The sequence below is a fragment of the Nanorana parkeri genome, unplaced genomic scaffold (assembly GCF_000935625.1).
Source record: "Nanorana parkeri isolate BGI_ZX_2015 unplaced genomic scaffold, ASM93562v1 scaffold649, whole genome shotgun sequence".
In the NCBI taxonomy this organism is placed as follows: domain Eukaryota; kingdom Metazoa; phylum Chordata; class Amphibia; order Anura; family Dicroglossidae; genus Nanorana; species Nanorana parkeri.
This window is the reverse complement of record NW_017306917.1, coordinates 44,235-55,792: the sequence shown is the minus strand read 5'-3', so window position 1 is coordinate 55,792 and position 11,558 is coordinate 44,235.

Below are 11,558 nucleotides of genomic sequence, written 5' to 3'. Positions count from 1 at the left end.
ACTTACGGGTGGGTGTGTCTGTGAGTGAGCCAGGGACGGGGAGTGCTTGGTTGGATGGAGCTATTCTATTAAAGCTCCAGAGAAAGGAAGGAGGAAGGATGGAGGAGTGATGGGCTGGGTCTTTCTGAACTCTAGGCTGTGTGGCAGTGTCTGCTCCTGACAGACAGTGTATTGGATTTATCATACAATAAATACTAGGGATGTACCAAAACCGTTTTTTCGGTATCGAGTACGAGTACCGATATTTTTTTCTCAGTACTCGCCAATACCAAATACTGATACCAGATGTCCCATTAAGGAAGCCGGGCGGCGTGTAATGACTCGCCCTCCAGCTTCCTGATTAGTTGGAAAGATGGGCGGCAGCTCCCAGTAAGAGCCACAGTCAATTAATAGAGCAGGGCTGGGCTGGGGACATGGGGGTCAAACTGACTACAGGGGATACAGGCATGTCTCACATAGGGTGTGTTGACCCAAGTGATTACGGGAGATATAGTGGAGTCGCACATAGAGTGTAGTGGCTAAACTGACTATGGGAGATATGGGCAAGTCGCACATTGGCTGTGGTGGCCAAACGGACTGTGGGAGACACAGGCAACCCGTACATAGGGTGTTGTTGTCAAACTGACTATGGGAGATACAGGCAAGTCGCACATAGGGTGTGGTGGTCAAACTGACTTCGGGAGATACAGGCAAGTCACACATAGGGTGGGGTGGCCAAACTGACTATGAGAGATGCAGTCAAGTCACATATAGGGTGTGGTGACCAAAGTGACTATGAGAGATGCAGGCAAGTCACACATAGGGAGTGGTCGCCAAGCTGACTATGAGAGATGCAGGCAAGTCACACATAGGGTCTGGTGGCCAAGCTGACTTTGGGAGATAGAGGAAAAGTTGCACATATTTCAGCAACGTGCATTATAGTTTTGCTTAGTACTCCACTGGCTTCAGCACTCCACCTGTAAATAAATCTATAGATCTCCTTTAAAGCCATTGCTGACCTCCTTCTGAAAATGCCACTTGCCTTGCTGTCATGCTGATTCTCTGACCAGGGTAATCTGAGTCACTGAGCTGGAACAAATATACAGATTCTTTGACTTTCCAAATCAATACATCTGTTCCAGGTCAGTGTCTCAGAAAGAATTGAAGCCAGGGGCTAAGCAGAAAAGCCAGGTAGCAAGTATATGCAAAAAGAAGTCAGCAGTGGCAGCCCCCATATTTTTTGTATGACACGTTTACTTTAACCTTTACAGTTCAAGTCAGCCTTGTCAACCGTGTCATCAGATTCTTACAAATATAGCAATATCAATCATTGTGAAAATTTAATTTTGATTCTCTATAATTATGTTCCACCCACATCTTCAATTTGCATGATAACTGTACATACGACAACAGTAAATATGGTATAATTAGAGTTAGTACTGTTTAAAGCTGAACTCCAGTCAAACAGCTAAATACACAAATAGCATACATATAAGGGAGCTGGTTTACCTTCTAATGTATCTATATTTCTGTGCATCCGGTTTTGAGATTTAAACAGCTTTGCCACACAACACAGTCCTGTCTGGCAAGGGAGAAGACCTGATTCTTCTCTGCTGCAGTTGAGTAATACTCACAGGTCTCCTTCCCACCCAGGCTGTCATGGACATGCCCCCACCTTTTGACTGGACAGTGAAAGAAGCCTGCCACTGTTCTCTCCTTCTCGACATGCTTCTTTCACTGCAGCAAAGCTGGTTGAATTAGATTCTACTGGTAGTTGTTAAATGCTAAACAACTCAAAGTCAACCTTGCAAGAAAAACTAACTATTGTCTTGGGGATGGGACTAGCAGATAGGCTAGCTTTTCTTCCAAGGTTGTTTTAACAGCAAGCAGCATTTAATTAGTAGAGGATCCAATCACATGGTTGTTTCTCAGAATGATCCTCTCTTACCAAAGGAAATAGCCATGGAAGGCACACTGGAACCAAGCTTTACATATAGCCACACATCATATTTGAGGAGTGACGTGCACTCAGGCTTGGGGGACAGAAGACTCTCTGCACCTCTTTTTTCACAGGACAACTTTTTGGCTTATTCTTCAATAAGTATCTTTGTACACATCATCCTGATAGAAAGACTTAGGGGTCCTTCTTCCACCAAGCTGTACCCATGCTTCCATGCCCTGTGGATGGCCAACAAGCCTGAAACAGCTGTATGCTGTTTGGAATGGATGACCCTACATTATTCGGCCATGTCTGTGCTTTAACCCAACAGTTTGGGATACATAATTAGCCCATGGGCAAAACAGAATGTTTTGTAGACCTCTTCCTACCGTCCCAAAATCAGGAATACCTTTCCCATTTTTAAAATTTGTGATGTAGGTGAGACATACAGATGTCTATTCTTTTAAAGGGAACCTATGTTTTGCTCATTCAGGGCAAAGCAACAGATTTGTTGTATTGCCTCCATCCCCAGCAGCACATGTTTTGCACCCTCATCCCTCCATTAAACACTGGAAGTTAAAATAATATGCCCAGTACTTCCAGATATGGAGCAGCACAGGACCCTCTCCTTGTGACAGTGCTGGGCCAATCATTACTCTAACACAGAGCCCATAGCCCTGTAGAAGCTACTACTCCAGCAACTTTGTAGCTTCTGCAGGATGTTTCTTTAGCTGCTCTCAACTAAACGGAGCAGCAAGAGAATAAAAAAAAAGTAAGTATATGTGTCTATGGAGATGAGAAATAAAGCAGGCCCTCACCACAAGTTTTTTTTTTGGGAGGGGGGGTGGGGGTGGGGATGTAGCAACTACCTTATTCGGGGGCACTCTCTTCCACTTCTTCATTCCTCGCATATGCAAGAATGACATTCCCTTGGTCCACCAGCCTTCTGAGATAACCTCACAAATTGTAGGAGGATACAGGATCTTCCTGCAGGTAAGGGTAAGTGATCAGGAAGTCACATCCAATTCCAAGATGGCGGAATGCAAGTTTAGAAGAATCTCCAGCATGGAAGACAGCCCTAGCCTTCATGGGCTGGTAGGTATGTGTTTGTTGAAAAGTCAACAGCTACAGTACTTTTACTTTTCCCATAGCCAGGTGAGGTTCCTCCTTAAAGTGAACCTGTCTTATTGCCCTGCCTACCGAAAGCACAAATCCACTTTAAGAGTCCTCTTCTATACTGCGAACGTTGGAGGCAAATTGGCCGTTAATTATATATTAATAATTCCATTCCTGCCACAAACTTGCAATCAATGACTTTATAATGTCTACATATAAGCTGTAATATTTATATATTTCCCTGATTTACTTGAAAATAAATTCTAGCGGAGCCTATTTATTATCCTCCTTGATATTATTAAGTGTAGTACTAAATTAATGAACACCTTGGCAGAGTTAATTGTAATTTATATCAGCCCAGCATAAGTCGGCTCTATATTACCAGGAGACTAATGGGAATAGATGAAAAATGAATGTAAGTAGAGCCGCTTTAAGTGCCCGCTGTACCACTGGGACATGACCTAAAAGATACCCTCCACATTGCTTGTTATTTTAATCGCCTTCCCTTTTTTTTTTTCATGGCTGCAAGCAATAAATGATTTTTATCAGTCTTTCATAGAGAAATCAATATAACCTCTGCTTTAACACCTTCAGCAAATGCCCTTATTCATAATCTTACAAACCGATGTTTTCCTCTCTAAATTAATATAGATAACCCAAATCGACCTTTGATCTGCGTCTTGATAGCAACAAAAATGGTGCAGAATCGTTTGATAGCCGACACACAAAAAAACATAATCTGTTTCCTTAAGTTAATATCGTTCAGCTGCACTGTATTTGCTCTAATCGCGGAAGCATAAAATTGGGTCATTGAAATCATGTTTAGACATCATCATTTCATCTTATTGAAATCATTGAAACACTTTCTTTTATCAGTTTAGCTCAATGTAATTGTAAATAATTATTCAACGTGACAACATATCGGGAGGGCAATATGGACACTGTCAATGGTAAAGCTGAAAGCTATGGAGCCATTGTCCTCATACAGTATTTCAGTACTTAATCCAGAACTCATTGTATCATTGTATTTGCTTAAAGAACAACTCTGGGCAGAATAAAAATTAACCCTTGCAGCAGGGCTAGCCCCACACTGCAAGGGTTAAGTGCGTGTTTATGTCTAGGGCACGGGTGAGGAACCTCCGGCCCTTTAGCTTTGGTGAAACTACAAATTCCATGAGGCATTGCAAGATTCTCACAACCACAGGCATGACTCCCAGAGGCAGATTCATCATGAGATTTGTAGTTTCAACACAGCTGGGGGGCCAGAGGTTCCCCGCCCCTGGTCTGGAGTGTAAAATAAATATATATACTCACCGATGCCCGTGGTGGTGACTGCTTACCGCTCTCCTCCCCCTGCTCTGGCTGTGCTATGTTCCTCGGCATCCTCACGTCTAATAGACTTTATAGACGTGATGACATCACGGGGTAATTAGAATTCTGGATCTTGGGGAAGAAGAGGCTGCAGGGACCAATCTGCAGCCAGGTGGGTCCAAAGGTCAGGTGTGTATATCTTTTTTATTTTATACCCTAGGTCAAAACACGCACTTAACCCTTGCAGTGCGGGGGTAGCTTTTATTCCTTCCAGAGTTCTTCTTTAGGCAGGGGCAGGCAACCTTGACACTCCAGCTGTTGTGGAACTACAAGACTCCAACAGCCACAGGCATGGCTCCTAGAGACAGCATGATGTTATAAGGTAATGTTTGGTATGTTGTAAAGTAACCACCGCTCCAAGCTCGCTCCTGTGATGGACTAAAATCTCACGTTTACGTTCCTAATTTGTACTGAGATTGTAGTCCATCACGGGAGTGAGCTTGGACTGGTGACTACTTTACAACACACACAGGGACCATGGGGAACAAAAGTAGCCACTCTCCAGAAGGGAGGACAGTGTGAGCACCAATTCAGGAATAATTTGAGGATCTACAGCCGAGTGATACACAAATAAGATACATTTTTGTTAATAGTTAAGGTACTAAATGCATTTTTAAGATTTAATTCCTGAGTTTAGTGTCACTTTACATTTTTAAAGCCAGGCTTTGCTCCTGGAAATCAGAGGCCACTGGATACAACGTTTCCTGATAATTACATCTGGTTATGTGTGTGATATAAAACTATATATAAATAGATGGCGTGACTTCGGAGCTCTGTGTAGTCTTCCCTGTACCCGAGGAATATGTAAATTATGCCATCTCTCTGGGTGGCTCCACCCCAGGCAGAATTTCTCTTTAGTCACTTGTAGGCTTATTGCTTGGGGCATAGGAAGGAAGGAAGGAAGGAACAGTTTATCAAGTGTGCTCACTTAGAAGTCTTGCAGAGATGCCGACTTACCCAATTGTATTCCTGCTGTGGCTCTCATCCTTTCCCCTCTAATGATAATCCACAAGAACATCATTAGCTACTATTCCTGCTAGAGCACTAAACCCCACTGAGATTCAGGCTTTTCTAGGTTCATATGGGCATATCCCCCCCATTGTGCACAAATTCTAAAGAGTAACTTTAACCTTAGCTTTAAAATTAAAAAAAAAATACATTTTTAGAAACGTTTAGTAATGACATTCTACAAACACATACTTCTAGATAATTGCCAACTTTTTATTCTTTGCATACATTATTTTTCTTCTCCTACCCAGTCTTCTGGCAGTAGTCATTTTTACTAAGCACAGATTAATATATCTCCCTTTACCTGGAACTCTGGCACATGTGACTAGAACATGTGACCATGCACATCAACTCAGGGGAGGAAAATGCCTTTCCTGAGATTTTCATGAGATTACAGATAAGATTTTCCAGCAATGCACTGCTGATGAAACCTTCCCTGGATGCTTGGGCACATTACACTCCTCTCCCAGTCAGAGCACAGTTGTGAAAAGGATGGCAGAAGTGGGATACTAGAATATATATATATATATACAGTATATATACATTATGCTATCTGTAAAAATGTATATATTTAATTTGTTTTTAAAGAACATGCAATTTTTTTTGCCCAGATGATGTTATCAGCCTGCTGCAGACAGGGAGAAGTATTGCCTTAGTTTCCCCTCCCCTGGTGATAACTCAGAAAGTACACTGTTACTCTGTAGGAAGTTGCGAGGTGAGAGATTGCATTGGGGGGCAGGGACATCCCGAGGCATGGTGTTGCCCGGAGCTGCCACCGGGTGACACCCCGCTGGGACTACATCACGCGTGCACGTGACGTCATCACGCACGTGAGTGATGACGTCAAGCACTATTACCTGCCGGCTGCCATCTTGGTGATGAGCATCGGCAAAGAGAGGAGAGGACATTCACCATTGGAGAACTGACAGTCATTTTGGTGTCAACCCCTCTGAAAAGTCGGGCACTCGGTCATGGACCAAAAGCCCAACAGTTGCACAAGAGAGGAGGGGACCCGGCGGCCTTATCCCGCAGGGTCCCCTCCTCTCTCGTGCAACTGTCAGGCTCTCGGTCCATGACCGAATGCTCGACCTTTCAGAGGGGGTGACACCAAAATGACTGTTAGTCAATTTGGTGTTACCCCCTCCAATGGTGTCACCCAGTGAGAGCCTTTGTGATGCCACTGTTAGGGGGGTGATCTGTGTCAGGCTTTTGTGGATACTATTAAGGAATACACAGGCACCCCAGTTCAGAAAGTTGATGCTGAATCTAGATGATGCCTGAATAAAGATGGCTTTGCCCTCCTAGAGAGAAACACAGATGAAAGCATTTTCTGGGGGAGCACTGTGATCTCTATAAGAGGTAATATATACCACAAAGTGTTAAATGAGACGTATTGGGAGGGTAATATATACTCTTGCCAATACTTAGAGCCGGTGGGGGACACTGCAGCTGTCACAAACTGACTCTATATACTGAGAGCTGAGTGATCATATGACCTCTGAACACTGCTTAGTTCATGATCTTCTTCTGTTATTTATTTTCTGCTCCCCGCAAGGATTCTCTCCTCCCCTCTCTGTTCCTCCAGCTCATTGGAGGGACAGACAGGGGAGGGGGCGGGCACAGCTGACTCTGGCTCTAGAGAGTTGTCAATCAGGCAGTGGTTTAGATCTCAACAATACTGTTGGCTCCTTTCTGGCTGCAGCATGGCTCTGCACTGCTGGAAGTAGTCCGCTACGTGCTGACTTTGGGTCATAGTACATTAGTATGTATTCCTATGACCCAAAAGAGAAGTAAAGCCAAAAAAAGGTTAGCTATGCTTCTCTTTTAGGCTTATCACAACCATTACAATCTGATTGTACAATCTTCTTTAGATTTACCAACATGTATTGCGAGGGCTGACTTGATTGGATACATATTGGTTGGATATATTAGGTAGGTCCTCATATGAGATTGTTTTGGTAAATCAAAAGTTGATGGTACAGAGATTGTACGGTCAGATAGTAACATGTGTGCTGACCATTACACTTTACTTGCTATGGATGATTACATATATCTGATGCTGGGTCCACTTTAAGCTGCCACTTTGCCCCGTTCATTAGTAGGTATTTAATGTGTAGAATACCCATGTCTGTCATTAAAGCCTGAAATGTTGGTGGAGCCAAAAGTCCTCAGTGGATTTAAACGGGGGAAGAAAAGTAATTCAAGCTCTCAGAAGAATGTACACAGTATATGGCATAATCTCTTTTTATGGCAGGTTTATGTTAAGCAGAGACTGGGGCTATATTTAAAACCAAAATTTGTCTCACTGTAATTCCACGAGTGAAAATGTTCCAAAGTAGAACGCTCAGACATTCCGACATAAATCAGATGATCCTTAATAGTTTTCCAGCTGTTCATGCAGCCCAGACACAAAGGCTTATGATATGGCACAATGGAAACTAGAGAAATATACATTCCAGCAATGCTGGCCTCTGCTTCGGTCATGTTAGTTGGCTCTAATGTCAGACCGCGAACATCCCATAAAGTTCGGCGCTTGGCGAGCGCTCGAACTGCCGATGTTCGATTCGAACTCATGTTAGAATTGAACACTCGGCCCATCCTTAAAGGAGAACTATGGGGTCAGTGTTTTTCCCCATAGTTCTCCTTAGGGTAACGGGAGGACACAAACTAGCGTCCTCCCGTTACCCTAAGCTCAGTATACCGCGAGCCACAGCTCGCGGTATACTGAGACGCCGCAGCCGGAGCGGATCCCGACCTGGACGTCGGGATCCGCCCAGCTGCGTGAGTGACAGCTGGCTCTGCCTATCTAGAGGCAGAGCCAGCTGTACCCGCCCCCTCCCCGTCCGTTCTGACAGTCAGCGCTGGCAGATTGGAGCGAGGAGAGTGGAATCCAGCCCCTCCCCTGTCATGGCAGATAGCCGTGACAGGATCAAGAGGTGAGCGAACCCGGTATGTGTTCGCTCACCTCCCGATCTACTGAGCCGACCTGTGACAGTCTCATTGTCACAGGTTGGCTAGAACTATGAGGTGAGTGGAAATCACTCATCTCATAGTTCTCCTTTAATGCTGATCCTCTGGCTTCAATACATTCCTACAGTGTATGTCTTTAGTGTTTGAATAGCGTAGGGAAGGGTTAGAACCCAAGTCATGTTTCTACTGCTATCTGGGACTCTGGCAGTTTTCTTCTCACATACCACCACAGTGATAACGGTTCTGTTGCTGGGATGCAGATGGCTATTACTTCCTAGTGTCCTTCTGTTGTTAGGACACCGGCATCCCCTGCTGCTTAGCATGCTTTTGTTACTAGGATTCAGTCAGCTATTGCTGGCTAGCATCCTTCTGTTACTAGGATGCAGATGGCTATCGCTGGCTAGCATCCTTCTGTTGGTAGGACACAGATAGCCATGGCTACCACTCTTCTGTTATGTTGCACTTGTATACAAAATGTTACACAAATTTTACATACATACATCATTTCGACAACTTTAAAGGGAAGCATCTCGTTGCACCACAATCTTGCATTTACATTGTAAACTCAGTACGCCTGTGCGCATCAGTCCTTTATCTGAGCACTGAATGGACAGAAATACAAACCCTTGGCAGGTAAAACAAGCTCCCCATTATGTATTTCAATGGTGTCTGTAGCTGTTTGACCAGATTTTACCCTTAAGAGATAAACGTTAGAGGTTGTTATGGGCAGGAGCCACCACTCAAGTTCCTTCTGCCACATTTTAATAAATCAGCCATTAACCATATGTAGAACTAAACAATTTGCACAGCTCTATGGCGTCTCCATTGAGAAGGCATTTTATAAACCGGCAGGGACCGTTTCTGCTCAATAGAATCCTAATTGTGTTGTTATTCCAATATCCCCAGTGGGATACTTAATACACCAACCAAATCCTTCTTTAGAGAATTAGGACAGATATGTTTTGTCCATTATACAACCACAGTTAATTATGTGAAAGATTCAGAGCAGAACTATATTTGATATGTAGGGAAATACTTCTGCACATCTGCGAGTCTGTGTGATGGGAGGTTCGTAGCAGTTCCCAGGCATACCGAGGCTTCTTATTATGTGGCTGCTCTCAGTGTTTGTAATAATATGGAGGATGATAACTACATATAATGATCTTGCAAAATCACTGAACCGTCGAAGATGAAGGGAGAAAATAAACACAGTCTGGAATGAAGAACTCAGTTAAGATTATGTGATTTAAATGGAGTCTCTGACTTAAAAAATTTCAAAAACCACAACCTGCAGGAAAGGGGTGGTTACATTCACCAGTCCTGCTGCCTGGTCCTCCAATCATTACTCTATTTCAGAGCAATGGCTTCCTAATCTGACATACTCCCAGGTGTGTTGGAAGCATGCTTCCCCCCTTACCCCTCTGCATACTCAATGGTTCCTCCCGAGGTCCCCCTATGTCACTACCAGAAACAGCAGCGATGTAGGGATCAGTGGAAGGAACTAGGCAACTGACATTCCTGCAAGTGCTGAATGCGATGAGTATTCAGGTGGCCATAGTTCTTGAACGTAGTGAAGATCGGAAGGCAGGACAAGTAAGTATTAACACTCTGCATATGTAGCTTGTGCTTTTTGACATTATTGTTAACATAATACAGGATTTATATAGCACCAGCAGTTTGTGCAGCACTTTACAAAATGGGGGAGACAGTATAGTTACAATACAATTTCAGTACAAAAGGGTAAGGAGGGCACTGCTCATGAGAGCTTACAATCTAGTAATGAGTTTTAAATCCGCGACAGGGTCATTTTAATGAGAGACCAGAAAATTTTTATATTGCGACATATACTTTCAGATCTGCATATGATCAGCTTGTGCCATTCGTTCTTGTTAAAGTAAGACTTCAGCCAAAAATAAAAAAGATCAAATGAACTGCCTATTAAAAGATAAAAAAACAAAACCAGCTGTTGCTGCTGCATTTACCTTCAATCCAGAGATTTCCCCGGCAGTACTTTGTTCTGCCACTTGATGTCCTTAGTCTGATGCCCAATATCATTCAACCCACTTGCTCTGAGCTAAGGTCATCCTGCACATGCCTCCAGCCTATGACAACAGTAAAAGGAGAAGAAGCACCAGTGATGAACTCACCTCTGTCACTCTGCTTTCTTCTCTTATCAGAACTTGAACTGATTGGCTGTTTTTACTGCTTCTTCCTCTCACTCTCCAGCTCAGCTGTATGGGAACTGCAAGAATGGCATTTAAAAATAAGTTTAATGATGTATTATTGGTCCATATTAAAGTAAACCTGTACATCTGCATGAAGAAATTGCTGCTAGGTCACAATATACAAACACAATATAATTTTTCTAAAAAGCTGTAATTTTCTCATTAAAAAAACAGTAATTGAGCCTCAGGGTAGTGACTCTGCCTAGGCTGAAGTGATGTCACCAGTCTGCTGCAGGCAGGATGAAGCATTTCCTTAGTCTCTTCTCTATCTGTGATCAAACTACAACAGTGTAACTTCTACCTTCCCTCCCTTCCTCCTTTTTTTCTTTCTTTCTTTGCTTTCTTTCTTTCTTTTCTCTTCTTTCCTCCTTCCCCACTCCCTTCCTTCCTTCCCTCCTTCCTTCTCTCCTCTCTTCCTTCCCAACACCCTTCCTTCCTTCCTCCATCCTTCCCTCCCATCTTCTTTCTTTCTTTCTTTCTTTCTTTTCTCTCCTTTCCTCCTTCCCCACTCCCTTCCTTCCATCCATCCTTCCTTCTCTCCTCTCTTCCTTCCCCACTCCCTTCCTTCCTTCCCTCCTTCCTTCTTCCTTCCCCACACCCTTCCTTCCTTCCTTCCTTCCTTCCTCCATCCTTCCCTCCCTCCCTCCCATCATGTTTCTTTCTTTCTTTTTTCCTTCCTTCCTTCCTTCCCACCTTCCCCACTCCCTTCCTTGCTTCCTTCTTTCCTTCCTTCCTTCCGTCCTCTCTTCCTCCCTTCCTTCTCTCCTCTCTTCCTCCTTTCCTCCTCTCCTCCCTTCCTTCCTCCTTTTCCACTCCCTTCCTTCCTTTTTGTCCTCTCTTCCTTCCCTCTGTCCCTCCCCTGTCCTTCCTTTCCTACATTCCTTCATTTTTTTAGAACACATGATTCCTCTATAATATATTATATAATATATTTTTCCTCAAGTAGTGAC